General features: G+C 65.3%; 1 protein-coding gene across 1 annotated transcript in view; it reads right to left on the bottom strand.

The window, feature by feature from the left end:
- LOC125453120 (PC3-like endoprotease variant B) overlaps positions 1-19,961 on the bottom strand; it is a 1,374,573-nt gene that overhangs the window by 1,035,114 nt on the left and 319,498 nt on the right. The gene's annotated exons all lie outside the window — the stretch shown is intronic.

The raw sequence follows: 19,961 nt of genomic DNA, 5'->3' as shown, positions 1-19,961 counted from the left end.
AGAGCGAGAGGGACAGAGAGCGAGAGGGACAGAGAGCGAGAGAAACCGAGAGAGCGAGAGAGACAGAGAGCGAGAGCGAGAGCGAGGGAGAGCGAGGGAGAGCGAGAGCGAGAGCGAGAGAGCGAGAGCGAGAGCGAGAGCGCGAGAGCGAGAGCGAGAGCGAGAGCGAGAGCGAGAGAGCGAGAGCGAGAGCGAGAGCGAGAGCGAGAGCGAGAGCGAGAGGGACAGAGAGCGAGAGGGACAGAGAGCGAGAGAAACCGGGAGAGCGAGAGAGACCGAGAGCGACCGAGCCCGGGAGCGAGGGCGAGGGCGAGAGCGAGAGCGAGAGAGACAGAGAGCGAGAGAGAGCGAGAGAGAGCGAGAGCGAGAGAGAGCGAGAGCGAGAGAGAGCGAGAGCGAGAGAGAGCGAGAGCGAGCGAGAGCGAGAGAGAGCGAGAGCGACAGAGAGCGAGAGCGAGAGCGAGAGAGAGCGAGAGCGAGAGAGAGCGAGAACGACAGAGACGGAGAGCGAGAGCGAGAGCGAGAGCGAGAGCGAGCGAGAGCGAGAGCGAGCGAGAGCGAGCGAGAGCGAGAGCGAGCGAGAGCGAGAGAGAGCGAGAGCGAGCGAGAGCGAGAGAGAGCGAGAGAGATCGAGAGACAGCGAGAGAGAGCGAGAGAGAGCGAGAGAGAGCGAGAGAGAGCGAGAGCGAGCGAGAGCGAGAGAGAGCGAGAGAGAGCGAGAGCGAGCGAGAGCGAGAGAGAGCGAGAGAGAGCGAGAGAGAGCGAGAGAGAGCGAGAGAGAGCGAGAGAGAGCGAGAGAGACAGAGAGCGAGAGAGACAGAGAGCGAGAGAGACAGAGAGCGAGAGAGACAGGGACAGAGTGCGAGAGCGAGAGGGACAGAGTGCGAGAGCGAGACGGACCGAGAGCGAGGGAGAGCGAGGGAGAGAGCGAGGGCGAGAGCGAGAGCGAGGGAGAGCGAGAGAGACAGAGAGCGAGAGAGACAGAGAGCGAGAGCGAGAGCGAGAGGGACAGAGAGCGAGAGAGACAGACAGAGAGCGAGAGAGACAGAGAGCGAGAGCGAGAGGGACAGAGAGCGAGAGCGAGAGCGAGAGGGACAGAGAGCGAGAGCGAGAGCGAGAGCGAGAGGGACAGAGACAGAGAGCGAGAGGGACAGAGAGCGAGAGGGGCAGAGAGCGAGAGGGACAGAGAGCGAGAGGGACAGAGAGCGAGAGGGACAGAGAGCGAGAGGGACAGAGAGCGAGAGGGACAGAGAGCGAGAGGGACAGAGAGCGAGAGGGACAGAGAGCGAGAGGGACAGAGAGAGAGAGCGAGAGGGACAGAGAGAGAGAGCGAGAGCGAGGGCGAGGGCGAGGGCGAGGGCGAGGGCGAGGGCGAGGGCGAGGGCGAGGGCGAGGACGAGAGACAGCGAGAGCGAGCGAGAGAGACAGAGAGTGAGAGCGAGAGCGAGAGGGACAGAGAGCGAGAGCGAGAGCGAGAGGGACAGAGACAGAGAGCGAGAGGGACAGAGACGGAGAGCGAGGGCGAGGGCGATAGCGAGGGCGATAGCGAGGGCCAGGGCGAGGGCCAGGGCGAGGGCCAGGGCGAGGGCCAGGGCGAGGGCCAGGGCGAGGGCGAGGGCGAGGGCGAGAGCGAGGGCGAGAGCGAGGGCGAGGGCGAGAGCGAGGGCGAGAGCGAGAGCGAGAGCGAGGGCGAGAGCGAGGGCGAGGGCGAGGGCGAGAGCGAGAGCGAGAGCGAGAGGGAGAGGGAGAGGGAGAGGGAGAGGGAGAGGGAGAGGGAGAGCGAGAGCGAGAGCGAGAGGGAGAGCGAGATCGAGAGACAGCGAGAGCGAGAGAGAGCGAAAGAGAGCGAGAGCGAGGGAGAGCGAAAGAGAGCGAGAGCGAGGGAGAGCGAGAGCGAGGGAGAGCGAGGGAGAGCGAGGGAGAGCGAGAGCGAGGGAGAGCGAAAGAGAGCGAGAGCGAGGGAGAGCGAGAGCGAGGGCGAGGGAGAGCGAGAGCGAGAGCGAGAGCGAGGGAGAGCGAGAGCGAGAGCGAGGGCGAGGGCGAGGGCGAGGGCGAGGGCGAGGGCGAGGGCGAGGGCGAGGGCGAGGGCGAGGGCGAGGGCGAGGGCGAGGGCGAGGGAGAGCGAGAGCGAGAGCGAGAGCGAGAGCGAGAGACAGCGAGAGCGAGAGCGAGGGAGAGGGAGAGGGAGAGCGAGGGCGAGAGCGAGAGCGAGAGCGAGTGCGAGAGCGAGAGCGAGTGCGAGGGAGAGCGAGAGCGAGAGCGAGAGCGAGAGCGAGAGCGAGAGCGAGAGACAGCGAGAGCGAGAGCGAGAGCGAGAGCGAGGGCGAGCGAGGGCGAGAGCGAGGGCGAGCGAGGGCGAGAGCGAGGGCGAGGGCGAGGGGGAGGGGGGGGGAGGGCGAGGGCGAGGGCGAGGGCGAGGGCGAGGGCGAGGGCAAGAGCGAGGGCGAGGGCGAGAGCGAGGGCGAGAGCGAGGGCGAGGGCGAGGGCGAGGGCGAGGGCGAGGGCAAGGGCGAGGGCGAGGGCGAGGGCGAGGGCGAGGGCGAGAGCGAGGGCGTGCGAGAGTGAGGGCGAGGGCGAGAGAAACCAAGAGAGCGAGAGAGACCGAGAGCGAGAGCGAGAGCGAGAGCGAGAGCGAGAGCGAGACCGAGAGCGAGACCGAGAGCGAGAGCGAGAGCGAGAGCGAGACCGAGAGCGAGACCGAGAGCGAGACCGAGAGCGAGACCGAGAGCGAGACCGAGACCGAGACCGAGAGCGAGACCGAGAGCGAGACCGAGAGCGAGACCGAGAGCGAGACCGAGAGCGAGAGAGACCGAGAGCGAGAGCGAGAGCGAGAGCGAGAGCGGGAGCGAGAGCGAGAGCGAGAGCGAGAGCGAGAGCGAGAGCGAGAGCGAGAGCGAGAGCGGGAGCGAGAGCGAGAGCGAGAGCGAGAGCGAGAGAGAGCGAGAGAGACAGAGAGCGAGAGAGACAGAGAGCGAGAGAGACAGAGAGCGAGAGCGAGAGCGACGGCGAGGGCGAGGGAGAGCGAGGGCGAGAGCGAGAGCGAGAGACAGCGAGAGCGAGAGCGAGGGCGAGGGAGTGCGAGAGAGAGCGAGAGCGAGGGCGAGAGCGAGGGCGAGAGCAAGGGCGAGAGCGAGGGCGAGAGCGAGGGCGAGAGCGAGGGCGAGAGCGAGGGCGAGAGCGAGGGCGAGAGCGAGGGCGAGAGAGGGCGAGGGCGAGGGCGAGAGCGAGAGCGAGAGCGAGGGCGAGGGCGAGGGCGTGCGAGAGTGAGGGCGAGGGCGAGGGCGAGGGCGAGAGCGAGAGCGAGGGCGAGGGCGAGAGCGAGAGCGAGAGCGAGGGAGTTCGAGAGTGAGAGAGAGCGAGGGCGAGGGCGAGGGCGAGGGCGAGGGCGAGAGCGAGAGCGAGAGCGAGAGGGACAGAGACAGAGAGCGAGAGGGACAGAGTGCGAGAGTGAGAGGGACAGAGACAGAGAGCAAGAGGGACAGAGAGCGAGAGCGAGAGGGACAGAGAGCGAGAGCGAGAGGAACAGAGAGCGAGAGGGCCAGAGAGCGAGAGAAACCGAGACAGCGAGAGAGACAGAGAGCGAGAGCGAGAGCGAGGGAGAGCGAGGGAGAGCGAGGGAGAGCGAGGGAGAGCGAGGGAGAGAGAGCGAGAGCGAGAGAGAGAGCGAGAGCGAGAGCGAGAGCGAGAGCGAGAGCGAGAGCGAGAGCGAGAGAGAGCGAGAGCGACAGAGAGCGAGAGCGACAGAGAGCGAGAGCGACAGAGACGGAGAGCGAGAGCGAGAGCGAGAGCGAGCGAGAGCGAGAGCGAGAGCGAGAGCGAGAGCGAGAGCGAGAGCGAGAGCGAGAGCGAGCGAGAGCGAGAGCGAGAGCGAGAGCGAGAGCGAGAGAGAGCGAGAGCGAGAGAGAGCGAGAGAGAGCGAGAGAGAGCGAGAGAGAGCGAGAGCGAGCGAGAGCGAGAGAGAGCGAGAGAGAGCGAGAGAGAGCGAGAGAGAGCGAGAGAGAGCGAGAGAGAGCGAGAGAGAGCGAGAGCGAGAGCGAGCGAGAGCGAGCGAGAGAGAGCGAGAGAGAGCGAGAGAGAGCGAGAGAGAGCGAGAGAGAGCGAGAGAGAGCGAAAGAGAGCGAGAGAGAGCGAGAGCGAGAGAGAGCGAGAGAGAGCGAGAGAGAGCGAGAGAGAGCGAGAGAGAGCGAGAGAGAGCGAGAGAGACAGAGAGCGAGAGAGAGCGAGAGAGAGCGAGAGAGACAGAGAGCGAGAGAGAGCGAGAGAGAGCGAGAGAGAGCGAGAGAGACAGGGACAGAGTGCGAGAGCGAGAGGGACAGAGAGCGAGAGCGAGAGGGACAGAGAGCGAGAGCGACAGAGAGCGAGAGCGACAGAGAGCGAGAGCGACAGAGAGCGAGAGCGACAGAGAGCGAGAGCGACAGAGAGCGAGAGAGACAGAGAGCGAGAGAGACAGAGAGCGAGAGAGACAGAGAGCGAGAGAGACAGAGAGCGAGAGAGACAGAGAGCGAGAGAGACAGAGAGCGAGAGAGACAGGGACAGAGAGCGAGAGCGAGAGGGACAGAGAGCGAGAGCGAGAGGGACAGAGAGCGAGAGCGAGAGCGACAGAGAGCGAGAGCGAGAGAGCGAGAGCGAGAGGGACAGAGAGCGAGAGGGACAGAGAGCGAGAGGGACAGAGAGCGAGAGGGACAGAGAGCGAGAGGGACAGAGAGCGAGAGGGACAGAGTGCGAGAGGGACAGAGTGCGAGAGGGACAGAGTGCGAGAGGGACAGAGTGCGAGAGGGACAGAGTGCGAGAGGGACAGAGTGCGAGAGCGAGAGGGACAGAGAGCGAGAGCGAGAGCGAGAGGGACAGAGAGCGAGAGCGAGAGGGACAGAGAGCGAGAGGGACAGAGAGCGAGAGGGACAGAGAGCGAGAGGGACAGAGAGCGACAGGGACAGAGAGCGAGAGGGACAGAGAGCGAGAGGGACAGAGAGCGAGAGGGACAGAGAGCGAGAGGGACAGAGAGCGAGAGGGACAGAGAGCGAGAGGGACAGAGAGCGAGAGGGACAGAGAGCGAGAGTGAGAGGGACAGAGAGCGAGAGGGACAGAGAGCGAGAGCGAGAGCGAGAGGGACAGAGTGCGAGAGCGAGACGGACCGAGAGCGAGGGAGAGCGAGGGCGAGAGCGAGGGCGAGAGCGAGAGCGAGAGAGAGCGATAGCGAGACCGAGGGAGAGCGAGAGCAAGGGAGAGCGAGAGCGAGAGCGAGGCGAGAGCGAGGGCGAGAGCGAGGGCGAGAGCGAGGGCGAGGGCGAGGGCGAGGGCGAGGGCGAGGGCGAGGGCGAGGGCGAGCGCGAGAGCGAGAGCGAGAGCGAGAGCGAGCGCGAGAGCGAGAGCGAGAGCGAGCGCGAGAGCGAGAGCGAGAGCGAGAGGGAGAGCGAGAGGGAGAGCGAGAGGGAGAGGGAGAGGGAGAGGGAGAGGGAGAGGGAGAGCGAGGGAGTGCGAGAGCGAGAGAGCGAGAGGGAGAGGGAGAGGGAGAGGGCGAGCGAGGGAGTGCGAGAGCGAGAGAGAGCGAGTGCGCGAGAGCGCGAGAGCGCGAGAGCGCGAGAGCGCGAGAGCGCGAGAGCGCGAGTAAGGGAGAGGGAGAGGGAGAGGGAGAGGGAGAGGGAGAGGGAGAGCGAGAGAGCGAGAGCGAGAGCGAGGGAGAGCGAGGGCGAGGGAGAGCGAGAGAGAGCGAGAGAGCGCGAGAGCAAGCGCGAGAGAGCGCGAGCCAGAGAGCGAGAGCGCGAGAGACAGAGAGCGAGCGCGAGCGAGAGCGCGTGGGAGAGCGCGAGCGCGCGCGAGAGAGCGCCAGAGAGCGCCAGAGAGCGCGAGAGAGCGCGAGAGAGCGCGAGAGAGCGCCAGAGAGCGCCAGAGAGCGCCAGAGAGCGCGAGAGAGCGCGAGAGAGCGCGAGAGAGCGCGAGAGAGCGCGAGAGAGCGCGAGAGAGCGCGAGAGCGAGCGCCAGAGAGCGAGCGCCAGAGAGCGAGCGCCAGAGAGCGAGCGCCAGAGACAGAGAGTGAGCGCGAGAGACAGAGAGCGAGCGAGCGAGAGAGCAAGACAGCAAGAGCGCGAGAGAGTGCGAGAGACAGAGAGCGAGAGAGCAAGACAGCGAGAGCGCGCGAGAGCCAGAGAGCGCGAGAGAGCGCGCGAGAGAGCGCGAGAGAGCGCGAGAGAGCGCGAGAGAGAGCGCGAGAGAGAGCGCGAGAGAGAGCGCGAGAGAGAGCGCGAGAGAGAGCGCGAGAGAGAGCGCGAGAGAGAGTGCGAGCATGAGAGAGCGAGAGCCAGAGAGCGATAGTGAGAGCCAGAGAGAAAGCGCGAGAGCCAGAGAGAGCGAGAGCCAGAGAGAGCGAGAGCCAGAGAGAGCGAGAGCCAGAGCCAGAGAGAAAGCGCGAGAGACAGAGGGCGAGAGCGAGAGCCAGAGAGAGCGAGAGCCAGAGAGAGCCAGAGAGAGCGAGAGCCAGAGCCAGAGCCAGAGAGAAAGCGCGAGAGACAGAGGGCGAGAGCGAGAGCCAGAGAGCGAGCGCCAGAGAGCGAGCGCCAGAGAGCGAGCGCCAGAGAGTGAGCGTGAGAGCGCGAGAGCGCGAGAGCGAGAGAGCGAGAGAGCGAGAGAGCGAGAGAGCGAGAGAGCGAGCCAGATAGCGAGCACCAGAGACAGAGAGCGAGCGCGGGAGAGCGCGGGAGAGCGCGGGAGAGAGCGGGAGAGAGCGGGAGAGAGCGAGAGCACGAGAGAGCGCGAGAGCGCAAGAGAGCGAGAGCCAGAGAGAAAGCGCGAGAGCCAGAGAGCGAGAGCGAGAGCCAGAGAGAGCGAGCACGTGAGCCAGATAGCGAGCACCAGAGAGCGAGCGTGAGAGCGAGAGACAGACAGCGAGAGCGAGAGACAGAGAGCGAGTGCCAGAGAGCGAGCGCCAGAGAGCGAGCGCCAGAGAGCGAGCGCCAGAGAGCGAGCGCCAGAGCCAGAGGGCGAGCGCCAGAGACAGACGGCGAGCGCCAGAGGCAGACGGCGAGCGCCAGAGGCAGACGGCGAGCGCCAGAGGCAGACGGCGAGCGCCAGAGGCAGACGGCGAGCGCCAGAGGCAGACGGCGAGGGCGAGCGACAGAGGGCGAGAGACAGGGACAGAGAGCGAGAGACAGAGACAGAGGGCGAGAGACAGAGACAGAGGGCGAGAGACAGAGACAGAGGGCGAGCACGTGAGCCAGATAGGGAGTGCCAGAGAGCGAGCGCGAGAGCGGGAGCCCGAGAGCGAGCGCCCGAGCACGAGGGCGAGCGCCAGAGCCCGAGGGCGAGCGCCAGAGCCCGAGGGCGAGCGCCAGAGCCCGAGGGCGAGCGCCAGAGCCCGAGGGCGAGCGCCAGAGACCGAGGGCGAGCGCCAGAGACCGAGGGCGAGCGCCAGAGGCAGACGGCGAGCGCCAGAGGCAGACGGCGAGCGCCAGAGGCAGACGGCGAGAGACAGAGGGCGAGGGCGAGAGACAGAGGGCGAGAGACAGACGGCGAGAGACAGACGGCGAGAGACAGAGGGCGAGAGACAGAGGGCGAGAGACAGAGGGCGAGAGACAGGGACAGAGGGCGAGAGACAGAGACAGAGGGCGAGAGACAGAGACAGAGGGCGAGAGACAGAGACAGAGGGCGAGCACGTGAGCCAGATAGGGAGTGCCAGAGAGCGAGCGCGAGAGCGGGAGCCCGAGAGCGAGCGCCCGAGCACGAGGGTGAGCGCCAGAGACAGACGGCGAGCGCCAGAGACAGACGGCGAGCGCCAGAGGGCGAGCGCCAGAGGGCGAGCGACAGAGACAGAGACAGAGAGCGAGCGCGAGAGCCAGTGAGCGAGCGCGAGAGCCAGTGAGCGAGAGCGAGAGACAGAGAGCGAGAGCGAGAGCGAGAGCCAGAGAGCGAAAGCGAGAGCGAGAGCGAGAGCGAGAGCGAGAGCGAGAGCGAGAGCGAGAGCGAGAGCGAGAGCCAGACAGTGAGAGCCAGACAGCGAGAGCGAGAGCGAGAGCCAGAGATAGAGAGCGAGAGCCAGAGGGCGAGAGCCAGAGAGCGAGCACGAGAGAGAGAGCGAGCGCGAGAGACAGAGAGCGAGCGCGAGAGACAGAGAGCGAGCGCGAGAGACAGAGAGCGAGCGTGAGAGACAGACAGCGAGAGCGCGAGACAGACAGCGAGCGCGAGACAGACAGCGAGCGCGAGACAGACAGCGAGCGCGAGACAGACAGCGAGAGCGCGCGAGAGCGCGCGAGAGAGCGCGAGAGAGCGCGAGAGAGCGCGAGAGAGCGCGAGAGAGCGCGAGAGAGCGCGAGCCAGAGAGCGAGAGCCAGAGAGCGAGAGCCAGAGAGCGAGAGAGCGAGAGCCAGAGACAGAGAGCGAGCGCAAGAGCCAGACAGGGAGCGCCAGAGAGGGAGCGCCAGAGAGCGAGCGCGAGAGACACGAGAGTGAGCACGAGAGACACGAGAGCGAGAGCGAGAGAGCGAGCGCGAGAGACAGAGAGCGCGAGCGAGAGACAGAGAGCGCGAGAGAGCGCGAGAGAGCGCGAGAGAGCGCGAGAGAGCGCGTGCGAGCGCGTGCGAGCGCGTGCGAGCGCGTGCGAGCGCGTGCGAGCGCGTGCGAGCGCGTGCGAGCGCGTGCGAGCGCGTGCGAGAGCGAGAGCGAGCGCCAGAGAGCGAGCGCCAAAGAGCGAGTGCCAGAGACAGAGAGTGAGCGCGAGAGACAGAGAGCGAGCGCGAGAGACAGAGAGCGAGCGCGAGAGACAGAGAGCGAGCGCGAGAGACAGAGAGCGAGCGAGCGAGAGACAGAGAGCGAGCGAGCGAGAGAGCAAGACAGCAAGAGCGCGAGAGAGCGCGCGCGAGAGCCAGAGAGCGTGAGGGAGAGCGAGAGAGAGTGAGAGCGCGAGAGAGCGCGAGAGAGCGCGAGAGAGCGCGAGAGAGCGCGAGAAAGCGCGAGAAAGCGCGAGAAAGCGCGAGAAAGCGCGAGAAATCGCGAGAGAGCGCGAGAGAGCGCGAGAGAGCGCGAGAGAGCGCGAGAGAGCGCGAGAGAGCGCGAGAGAGCGCGAGAGAGCGAGAGCGCGAGACAGCGAGGGACAGAGAGCGAGCGCGAGAGACAGAGAGTGAGCGCGAGAGAGAGCAAGACAGCAAGAGCGCGAGAGAGCGCGCGAGAGAGCGCGCGAGAGAGCGCGCGAGAGCGAGAGACAGCGAGAGCCAGAGCCAGAGAGAAAGCGCGAGACACAGAGGGTGAGAGCGAGAGCCAGAGACAGCGAGAGCCAGAGAGAGCGAGAGCCAGAGAGAGCGAGAACCAGAGAGAGCGAGAACCAGAGAGAGCGAGAACCAGAGCCAGAGAGAAAGCGCGAGAGACAGAGGGCGAGAGCGAGAGCCAGAGAGCGAGAGCGAGAGACAGAGAGAGCGAGAGCCAGAGAGAGCGAGAGCCAGAGAGAGCGAGAGCCAGAGAGAGCGAGAACCAGAGAGAGCGAGAACCAGAGAGAGCGAGAACCAGAGAGAGCGAGAACCAGAGCCAGAGAGAAAGCGCGAGAGACAGAGGGCGAGAGCGAGAGCCAGAGAGCGAGAGCGAGAGACAGAGAGAGCGAGAGCCAGAGAGAGCGAGCGTGTGAGACAGAGAGCGAGAGCCAGAGAGCGAGCATGTGAGCCAGATAGCGAGCACCAGAGAGCGAGCGTGAGAGCGAGAGACAGACAGCGAGAGCGAGAGAGCGAGCGCCAGAGAGCCAGCACGTGAGCCAGATAGCGAGCACCAGAGACCGAGCGCCAGAGACAGAGAGCGAGCGCGGGAGAGCGCGGGAGAGCGCACGAGAGCGCACGAGAGCGCACGAGAGCGCACGAGAGCGCACGAGAGCGCACGAGAGCGCACGAGAGCGCACGAGAGCGCACGAGAGAGCACGAGAGAGCACGAGAGAGCACGAGAGAGCACGAGAGAGCACGAGAGAGCGCAAGAGAGAGCACGAGAGAGCACGAGAGAGCGCAAGAGAGAGCACGAGAGAGCACGAGAGAGAGCACGAGAGAGCGCAAGAGAGAGTACGAGAGAGCGCAAGAGAGAGCACAAGAGAGCACGAGAGAGCGAAAGAGCGAAAGCCAGAGAGCAAGCGTGAGACAGCGAGAGCCAGAGAGCAAGAGCGAGAGCCAGAGAGCAAGAGCGAGAGCCAGAGAGCGAGAGCCAGAGAGCGAGAGCCAGAGAGCGAGAGCCAGAGAGCGAGAGCCAGAGAGCGAGAGCCAGAGAGAAAGCGCGAGAGACAGAGAGCGAGAGCGAGAGCCAGAGAGAGCGAGAGCCAGAGAGCAAGCGTGTGAGACAGAGAGCGAGAGCCAGAGAGCGAGCACGTGAGCCAGATAGCGAGCACCAGAGAGCGAGCGTGAGAGCGAGAGACAGACAGCGAGAGCGAGAGACAGAGAGCAAGAGCGAGAGAGCGTGAGCCAGATAGCGAGCACCAGAGAGCGAGCACGAGAGCGCGAGACAGAGAGCGAGAGCGCGAGACAGAGAGCGAGAGCGCGAGACAGAGAGCGAGAGCGCGAGACAGAGAGCGAGAGCGCGAGACAGAGAGCGAGAGCGCGAGACAGAGAGCGAGAGCGCGAGACAGAGAGCGAGAGCGCGAGACAGAGAGCGAGAGCGCGAGACAGAGAGCGAGAGACAGAGAGCGAGTGCCAGAGAGCGAGCGCGAGAGCGAGAGTGAGAGCCAGAGGGCGAGCGCCAGAGACAGACGGCGAGTGCCAGAGGCAGACGGCGAGCGCCAGAGGGCGAGCGACAGAGGGCGAGCGACAGAGACAGAGAGCGAGAGACAGAGACAGAGGGCGAGAGACAGAGACAGAGGGCGAGCACATGAGCCAGATAGTGAGTGCCCGAGAGCGAGCGCGAGAGCGGGAGCCCGAGAGCGAGCGCCCGAGCACGAGGGTGAGCGCCAGAGCCCGAGGGCGAGCGCCAGAGACAGACGGCGAGCGCCAGAGGGCGAGAGACAGAGGGCGAGAGACAGAGACAGAGAGCGAGCGCGAGAGCCAGTGAGCGAGCGCGAGAGCCAGTGAGCGAGCGCGAGAGCCAGTGAGCGAGAGCGAGAGCCAGTGAGCGAGAGCGAGAGCCAGTGAGCGAGAGCGAGAGCCAGTGAGCGAGAGCGAGAGCGAGAGACAGAGAGCGAGAGCCAGAGAGCGAGAGCGAGAGCCAGAGAGCGAGAGCCAGAGATAGAGAGCGAGAGCCAGAGAGCGAGAGCCAGAGAGCGAGCACGAGACAGAGAGCGAGCGCGAGAGACGGACAGCGAGAGCGCGAGACGGACAGCGAGAGCGCGAGACGGACAGCGAGAGCGCGAGACGGACAGCGAGAGCGCGAGACGGACAGCGAGAGCGCGAGACGGACAGCGAGAGCGCGAGACAGACAGCGAGAGCGCGAGACAGACAGCGAGAGCGCGAGACAGACAGCGAGAGCGCGCGAGAGCGCGAGAGAGCGCGAGAGAGCGCGAGAGAGCGCGAGAGAGCGCGAGAGAGCGCGAGAGAGCGCGAGAGAGCGCGAGAGAGCGCGAGAGAGCGCGAGAGAGCGCGAGAGAGCGCGAGAGAGCGCGAGAGAGCGCGAGCCAGAGAGCGAGAGAGCGAGAGCCAGAGACAGAGAGCGAGCGCGAGAGCCAGACAGGGAGCGCCAGAGAGGGAGCGCCAGAGAGCGAGCGCGAGAGACACGAGAGTGAGCACGAGAGACACGAGAGCGAGAGAGCGAGAGAGCGAGTGCGAGAGCGCGAGAGCCAGAGACAGAGAGCGAGCACGAGAGACAGAGGGTGAGAGCGAGAGCCAGAGAGAGCCAGAGCCAGAGAGAGCGAGAGCCAGAGAGAGCGAGAACCAGAGCCAGAGAGAAAGCGCAAGAGACAGAGGGCGAGAGCGAGAGCCAGAGAGCGAGAGCGAGAGACAGAGAGAGCGAGAGCCAGAGAGAGCGAGCGTGTGAGACAGAGAGCGAGAGCCAGAGAGCGAGCATGTGAGCCAGATAGCGAGCACCAGAGAGCGAGCGTGAGAGCGAGAGACAGACAGCGCCAGAGAGCCAGCACGTGAGCCAGATAGCGAGCGCCAGAGACAGAGAGCGAGCGCGGGAGAGCGCGGGAGAGCGCAAGAGAGCGCAAGAGAGCGCAAGAGAGCGCAAGAGAGCGCGCGAGAGCGCGCGAGAGCGCGCGAGAGCGCGCGAGAGAGCGCGAGAGAGCGCAAGAGAGAGCGCGAGAGAGCGCGAGAGAGCGCGAGAGAGCGCGAGAGAGCGCGAGAGAGCGCGAGAGAGCGCGAGAGAGCGCGAGAGAGCGCACGAGAGAGCGCGAGAGAGCGCGAGAGAGCGCGAGAGAGCGCAAGAGAGAGCACGAGAGAGCACGAGAGAGCACGAGAGAGCACGAGAGAGCACGAGAGAGCACGAGAGAGCGAGCGCGAGAGAGCGAGAGCCAGAGAGCAAGAGCGAGAGCCAGAGAGCAAGAGCGAGAGCCAGAGAGAGCGAGAGCCAGAGAGCAAGCGGGTGAGACAGAGAGCGAGAGCCAGAGAGCGAGCACGTGAGCCAGATAGCGAGCACCAGAGAGCGAGCGTGAGAGCGAGAGACAGACAGCGAGAGCGAGAGACAGAGAGCAAGAGCGAGCGCCAGAGAGTGAGCACGTGAGCCAGATAGCGAGCACCAGAGAGCGAGCGCGAGAGCGAGAGACAGAGAGCGAGAGCCAGAGACAGAGAGCGAGTGCCAGAGACAGAGAGCGAGTGCCAGAGACAGAGAGCGAGTGCCAGAGAGCGAGCGCGAGAGCGAGAGCGAGAGCGAGAGCCAGAGGGCGAGAGCGAGAGCCAGAGGGCGAGAGCGAGAGCCAGAGGGCGAGAGCGAGAGCCAGAGGGCGAGCGCCAGAGACAGACGGCGAGCGCCAGAGGCAGACGGCGAGCGCCAGAGGCAGACGGCGAGCGACAGAGGGCGAGCGACAGAGGGCGAGCGACAGAGGGCGAGCGACAGAGGGCGAGCGACAGAGGGCGAGAGACAGAGACAGAGGGCGAGAGACAGAGACAGAGGGCGAGAGACAGAGACAGAGGGCGAGAGACAGAGACAGAGGGCGAGCACGTGAGCCAGATAGTGAGTGCCAGAGAGCCAGCGCGAGAGCGGGAGCCCGAGAGCGAGCGCCAGAGACAGACGGCGAGCGCCAGAGACAGACGGCGAGCGCCAGAGGGCGAGAGACAGAGACAGAGACAGAGGGCGAGAGACAGAGACAGAGAGCGAGCGCGAGAGCCAGAGAGCGAGCGCGAGAGCCAGTGAGCGAGCGCGAGAGCCAGTGAGCGAGCGCGAGAGCCAGTGAGCGAGCGCGAGAGCCAGAGAGCGAGAGCGAGAGCGAGAGCCAGAGAGCGAGAGAGCGAGAGCCAGAGAGCGAGCACGAGACAGAGAGCGAGCGCGAGAGACAGAGAGAGAGCGCGAGAGACGGACAGCGAGAGCGCGAGACAGACAGCGAGAGCGCGAGACAGACAGCGAGAGCGCGAGACAGACAGCGAGAGCGCGAGACAGACAGCGAGAGCGCGAGACAGACAGCGAGAGCGCGCGAGACAGACAGCGAGAGCGCGAGAGAGAGCGCGAGAGAGCGCGAGAGAGCGCGAGAGAGCGCGAGAGAGCGCGAGAGAGCGCGAGAGAGCGCGAGAGAGCGAGAGCCAGAGAGCGAGAGCCAGAGAGCGAGAGAGCGAGAGCGAGCGCGAGAGCCAGACAGGGAGCGCCAGAGAGGGAGCGCCAGAGAGCGAGCGCGAGAGACACGAGAGTGAGCACGAGAGACACGAGAGCGAGAGCGAGAGAGCGAGAGAGCGAGTGCGAGAGCGCGAGAGCCAGAGACAGAGAGCGAGCGCGAGAGACAGAGAGCGAGCGCGAGAGCCAGAGAGCGAGCGCGAGAGCCAGAGAGCGAGAGCGAGAGACAGAGAGCGCGAGAGAGCGCGAGAGAGCGCGAGAGAGCGCGAGAGAGCGCGTGCGAGCGCGTGCGAGCGCGTGCGAGCGCGTGCGAGAGCGCGAGAGCGAGAGCCAGAGAGCGAGCGCCAAAGAGCGAGCGCCAGAGACAGAGAGTGAGCGCGAGAGACAGAGAGCGAGCGCGAGAGACAGAGAGCGAGCGCGAGAGACAGAGAGCGAGCGCGAGAGACAGAGAGCGAGCGAGCGAGAGACAGAGAGCGAGCGAGCGAGAGAGCAAGACAGCAAGAGCGCGAGAGAGCGCGCGCGAGAGCCAGAGAGCGTGAGGGAGAGCGCGAGAGAGCGCGAGAGAGCGCGAGAGAGCGCGAGAGAGCGCGAGAAAGCGCGAGAGAGCGCGAGAGAGCGCGAGAAAGCGCGAGAAAGCGCGAGAAAGCGCGAGAAAGCGCGAGAAAGCGCGAGAGAGCGCGAGAGAGCGCGAGAGAGCGCGAGAGAGCGCGAGAGAGCGCGAGAGAGCGCGAGAGAGCGCGAGAGAGCGCGAGAGAGCGCGAGAGAGCGCGAGCGCGAGACAGCGAGGGACAGAGAGCGAGCGCGAGAGACAGAGAGTGAGCGCGAGAGAGAGCAAGACAGCAAGAGCGCGAGAGAGAGCGCGCGAGAGAGCGCGCGAGAGAGCGCGCGAGAGAGCGCGCGAGAGAGCGCGCGAGAGAGCGCGCGAGAGAGCGCGCGAGAGAGCGCGAGACAGCGAGAGACAGCGAGAGCCAGAGCCAGAGAGAAAGCGCGAGACACAGAGGGTGAGAGCGAGAGCCAGAGACAGCGAGAGCCAGAGACAGCGAGAGCCAGAGAGAGCGAGAGCCAGAGAGAGCGAGAGCCAGAGAGAGCGAGAGCCAGAGAGAGCGAGAGCCAGAGAGAGCGAGAGCCAGAGAGAGCGAGAACCAGAGCCAGAGAGAAAGCGCGAGAGACAGAGGGCGAGAGCGAGAGCCAGAGAGCGAGAGCGAGAGCCAGAGAGAGCGAGAGCCAGAGAGAGCGAGAGCCAGAGAGAGCGAGAACCAGAGAGAGCGAGAACCAGAGAGAGCGAGAACCAGAGAGAGCGAGAACCAGAGAGAGCGAGAACCAGAGAGAGCGAGAACCAGAGAGAGCGAGAACCAGAGCCAGAGAGAAAGCGCGAGAGACAGAGGGCGAGAGCGAGAGCCAGAGAGCGAGAGCGAGAGACAGAGAGAGCGAGAGCCAGAGAGAGCGAGCGTGTGAGACAGAGAGCGAGAGCCAGAGAGCGAGCGTGAGAGCGAGAGACAGACAGCGAGAGCGAGAGAGCGAGCGCCAGAGAGCCAGCACGTGAGCCAGATAGCGAGCACCAGAGACCGAGCGCCAGAGACAGAGAGCGAGCGCGGGAGAGCGCGGGAGAGCGCAAGAGAGCGCACGAGAGCGCACGAGAGCGCACGAGAGCGCACGAGAGCGCACGAGAGCGCACGAGAGCGCACGAGAGCGCACGAGAGCGCACGAGAGCGCACGAGAGCGCACGAGAGAGCACGAGAGAGCACGAGAGAGCACGAGAGAGCGCAAGAGAGCGCAAGAGAGCGCAAGAGAGCGCAAGAGAGCGCAAGAGAGAGCACGAGAGAGCACGAGAGAGAGCACGAGAGAGCGCAAGAGAGAGTACGAGAGAGCGCAAGAGAGAGCACAAGAGAGCACGAGAGAGCGAAAGAGCGAAAGCCAGAGAGCAAGCGCGAGAGAGCGAGAGCCAGAGAGCAAGAGCGAGAGCCAGAGAGCAAGAGCGAGAGCCAGAGAGCGAGAGCCAGAGAGCGAGAGCCAGAGAGAAAGCGCGAGAGACAGAGAGCGAGAGCGAGAGCCAGAGAGAGCGAGAGCCAGAGAGCAAGCGTGTGAGACAGAGAGCGAGAGCCAGAGAGTGAGCACGTGAGCCAGATAGCGAGCACCAGAGAGCGAGCGTGAGAGCAAGAGACAGACAGCGAGAGCGAGAGACAGAGAGCAAGAGCGAGAGAGCGTGAGCCAGATAGCGAGCACCAGAGAGCGAGCACGAGAGCGCGAGACAGAGAGCGAGAGCGGGAGACAGAGAGCGAGAGCGCGAGACAGAGAGCGAGAACGCGAGACAGAGAGCGAGAGACAGAGAGCGAGTGCCAGAGAGCGAGTGCCAGAGAGCGAGTGCCAGAGAGCGAGTGCCAGAGAGCGAGCGCGAGAGCGAGAGTGAGAGCCAGAGACAGACGGCGAGTGCCAGAGGCAGACGGCGAGCGCCAGAGGGCGAGCGCCAGAGGGCGAGCGACAGAGGGCGAGCGACAGAGGGCGAGCGACAGAGGGCGAGCGACAGAGGGCGAGAGACAGAGAGCGAGCGACAGAGACAGAGAGCGAGCGACAGAGACAGAGGGCGAGCGACAGAGACAGAGGGCGAGAGACAGAGACAGAGGGCGAGAGACAGAGACAGAGGGCGAGAGACAGAGACAGAGGGCGAGAGACAGAGACAGAGGGCGAGCACGTGAGCCAGATAGTGAGTGCCAGAGAGCCAGCGCGAGAGCGGGAGCCCGAGAGCGAGCGCCCGAGCACGAGGGTGAGCGCCGGAGCCCGAGGGCGAGCGCCAGAGACAGACGGCGAGCGCCAGAGACAGACGGCGAGCGCCAGAGACAGACGGCGAGCGCCAGAGGGCGAGAGACAGAGGGCGAGAGACAGAGACAGAGACAGAGGGCGAGAGACAGAGACAGAGAGCGAGCGCGAGAGCCAGAGAGCGAGCGCAAGAGCCAGTGAGCGAGCGCAAGAGCCAGTGAGCGAGCGCAAGAGCCAGTGAGCGAGCGCGAGAGCCAGTGAGCGAGAGCGAGAGCCAGAGAGCGAGAGCGAGAGCGAGAGCCAGAGAGCGAGAGAGCGAGAGCCAGAGAGCGAGCACGAGACAGAGAGCGAGCGTGAGAGACAGAGAGAGAGCGCGAGAGACGGACAGCGAGAGCGCGAGACAGACAGCGAGAGCGCGAGACAGACAGCGAGAGCGCGAGACAGACAGCGAGAGCGCGAGACAGACAGCGAGAGCGCGAGACAGACAGCGAGAGCGCGAGACAGACAGCGAGAGCGCGAGACAGACAGCGAGAGCGCGAGACAGAGAGCGCGAGAGAGAGCGCGAGAGAGAGCGCGAGAGAGCGCGAGAGAGCGAGAGAGAGCGAGAGAGAGCGAGAGAGAGCGAGAGAGAGCGAGAGCACGAGACAGCGAGAGACAGAGAGCGAGCGCGAGAGACCGAGAGCGAGCGCGAGAGACCGAGAGCGAGCGCGAGAGACCGAGAGCGAGCGAGCGAGCGAGCAAGACAGCAAGAGCGCGAGAGCGCGACAGAGCGCGCGAGAGCCAGAGAGCGCGAGAGAGCGCGAGAGAGCGCGAGAGAGAGCGAGAGAGAGCGAGAGAGAGCGAGAGAGAGCGAGAGAGAGCGAGAGAGAGCGAGAGAGAGCGAGAGAGAGCGAGAGAGAGCGAGAGAGAGCGAGAGCATGAAAGAGCGAGAGCATGAGAGAGCGAGAGCATGAGAGAGCGAGAGCCAGAGAGCGAGAGCGAGAGCCAGAGAGCGAGAGCGAGAGCCAGAGAGAAAGCGCGAGAGACAGAGGGCGAGAGCGAGAACCAGAGAGCGAGAGCCAGAGAGAGCGAGAGCCAGAGAGAGCGAGAGCCAGAGAGAGCGAGAGCCAGAGAGAGCGAGAGCCAGAGAGAGCGAGAGCCAGAGAGAGCGACAGCCAGAGAGAGCGACAGCCAGAGAGAGCGACAGCCAGAGAGAGCGACAGCCAGAGAGAGCGACAGCCAGAGAGAGCGACAGCCAGAGAGAGCGACAGCCAGAGCCAGAGAGAAAGCGCGAGAGACAGAGGGCAAGAGCCAGAGAGCAAGCACGTGAGCCAGAGAGCGAGCGTGAGAGCGAGAGCCAGAGAGCGAGCGCCAGAGAGCGAGCGCCAGAGAGCGAACACGTGAGCCAGATAGCGAGCACCAGAGAGCGAGCGCCAGAGACAGAGAGCGAGCGCGGGAGAGCGCGGGAGAGCGCGCAAGAGAGAGCGCAAGAGAGAGCGCAAGAGAGAGCGCAAGAGAGAGCGCAAGAGAGCGCGCAAGAGAGCGCGCAAGAGAGCGCGCAAGAGAGCGCGCAAGAGAGCGCGCAAGAGAGCGCGCAAGAGAGCGCGCAAGAGAGCGCGCAAGAGAGCGCGCAAGAGAGCGCGCAAGAGAGAGCGCAAGAGAGAGCGCAAGAGAGAGCGCAAGAGAGAGAGAGCACGAGAGAGAGAGCACGAGAGAGAGAGCACGAGAGAGAGAGCACGAGAGAGAGAGCACGAGAGAGAGAGCACGAGAGAGAGAGCACGAGAGAGAGAGCACGAGAGAGAGAGCACGAGAGAGAGAGCACGAGAGAGAGAGCACGAGAGAGAGAGCACGAGAGAGCACGAGAGAGCGAGAGCACGAGAGAGCGAGAGCGCGAGAGAGCGAGAGAGCGAGAGAGCGAGAGAGCGCGAGAGCGAGAGAGCGAGAGAGCGAGAGAGCGAGAGAGCGCGAGAGCGCGAGAGCGAGAGAGCGAGAGAGCGAGAGCGCGAGAGAGCGAGAGAGCGAGAGAACGAGAGAGCGAAAGCCAGAGAGCGAGCGCGAGAGAGCGAGAGCCAGAGAGCAAGAGCGAGAGCCGGAGAGCGAGAGCCAGAGAGAACGCGCGAGAGACAGAGAGCGAGAGCGAGAGCCAGACTGCAAGCGTGTGAGACAGAGAGCGAGAGCCAGAGAGCGAGCACGTGAGCCAGATAGCGAGCATGAGAGCGAGAGCAAGAGCGAGAGAGCGAGAGACAGAGAGCAAGAGCGAGAGAGCGAGCACCAGAGAGCGAGAGCCAGAGAGCGAGCACCAGAGAGCGAGCGCGAGAGCGAGAGACAGAAAGCGAGAGCGAGAGACAGAGAGCGAGAGCGAGAGACAGAGAGCGAGAGCGAGAGACAGAGAGCGAGAGCGAGAGACAGAGAGCGAGAGCGAGAGACAGAGAGCGAGAGACAGAGAGCGAGAGACAGAGAGCGAGAGACAGAGAGCGAGAGACAGAGAGCGAGAGACAGAGAGCGAGAGACAGAGAGCGAGAGACAGAGAGCGAGAGACAGAGAGCGAGAGACAGAGAGCGAGAGACAGAGAGCGAGAGACAGAGAGCGAGAGACAGAGAGCGAGAGACAGAGAGCGAGAGACAGAGAGCGAGAGACAGAGAGCGAGAGCCAGAGAGCGAGAGCCAGAGAGCGAGAGCCAGAGAGCGAGAGCCAGAGAGCGAGAGCCAGAGAGCGAGTGCCAGAGAGCGAGTGCCAGAGAGCGAGTGCCAGAGAGCGAGTGCCAGAGAGCGAGTGCCAGAGAGAGCGAGAGCCAGAGAGAGCGAGAGCCAGAGAGAGCGAGAGCCAGAGAGAGCGAGAGCCAGAGAGAGCGAGAGCCAGAGAGAGCGAGAGCCAGAGCCAGAGAGAAAGCGCGAGAGACAGAGGGCAAGAGCCAGAGAGCGAGCACGTGAGCCAGAGAGCGAGCGTGAGAGCGAGAGACAGACAGCGAGAGCCAGAGAGCGAGCGCCAGAGAGCGAGCACGTGAGCCAGATAGCGAGCACCAGAGACAGAGAGCGAGCGCGGGAGAGCGCAAGAGAGAGCGAGAGCGCGAGAGAGCGAGAGAGCGAGAGCGCGAGAGAGCGAGAGAGCGAGAGCGCGAGAGAGCGAGAGAGCGAGAGAGCGAGAGAGCGAGAGAGCGAGAGCGCGAGAGCGCGAGAGCGCGAGAGCGCGAGAGCGCGAGAGCGCGAGAGCGCGAAAGCCAGAGAGCGAGCGCGAGAGAGCGAGAGCCAGAGAGCAAGAGTGAGAGCCAGAGAGTGAGAGCCAGAGAGAACGCGCGAGAGACAGAGAGCGAGAGCGAGAGCCAGAGAGAGCGAGAGCCAGACTGCAAGCGTGTGAGACAGAGAGCGAGAGCCAGAGAGCGAGCACGTGAGCCAGATAGCGAGCACCAGAGAGCGAGCGTGAGAGCGACAGACAGCGAGAGCGAGAGACAGAGAGCAAGAGCGAGAGAGCGAGTGCCAGAGAGCGAGCACGTGAGCCAGATAGCGAGCACCAGAGAGCGAGCACGAGAGCGAGAGCCAGAGAGCGAGCGCGAGAGACAGAGAGCGAGCACCAGAGAGCGAGCACCAGAG

The sequence above is a fragment of the Stegostoma tigrinum genome, chromosome 6 (assembly GCF_030684315.1).
Source record: "Stegostoma tigrinum isolate sSteTig4 chromosome 6, sSteTig4.hap1, whole genome shotgun sequence".
NCBI lineage: Eukaryota > Metazoa > Chordata > Chondrichthyes > Orectolobiformes > Stegostomatidae > Stegostoma > Stegostoma tigrinum.
Note: the sequence above shows the minus strand (reverse complement) of the source record. Positions and strands in the feature narration are given on the sequence as shown.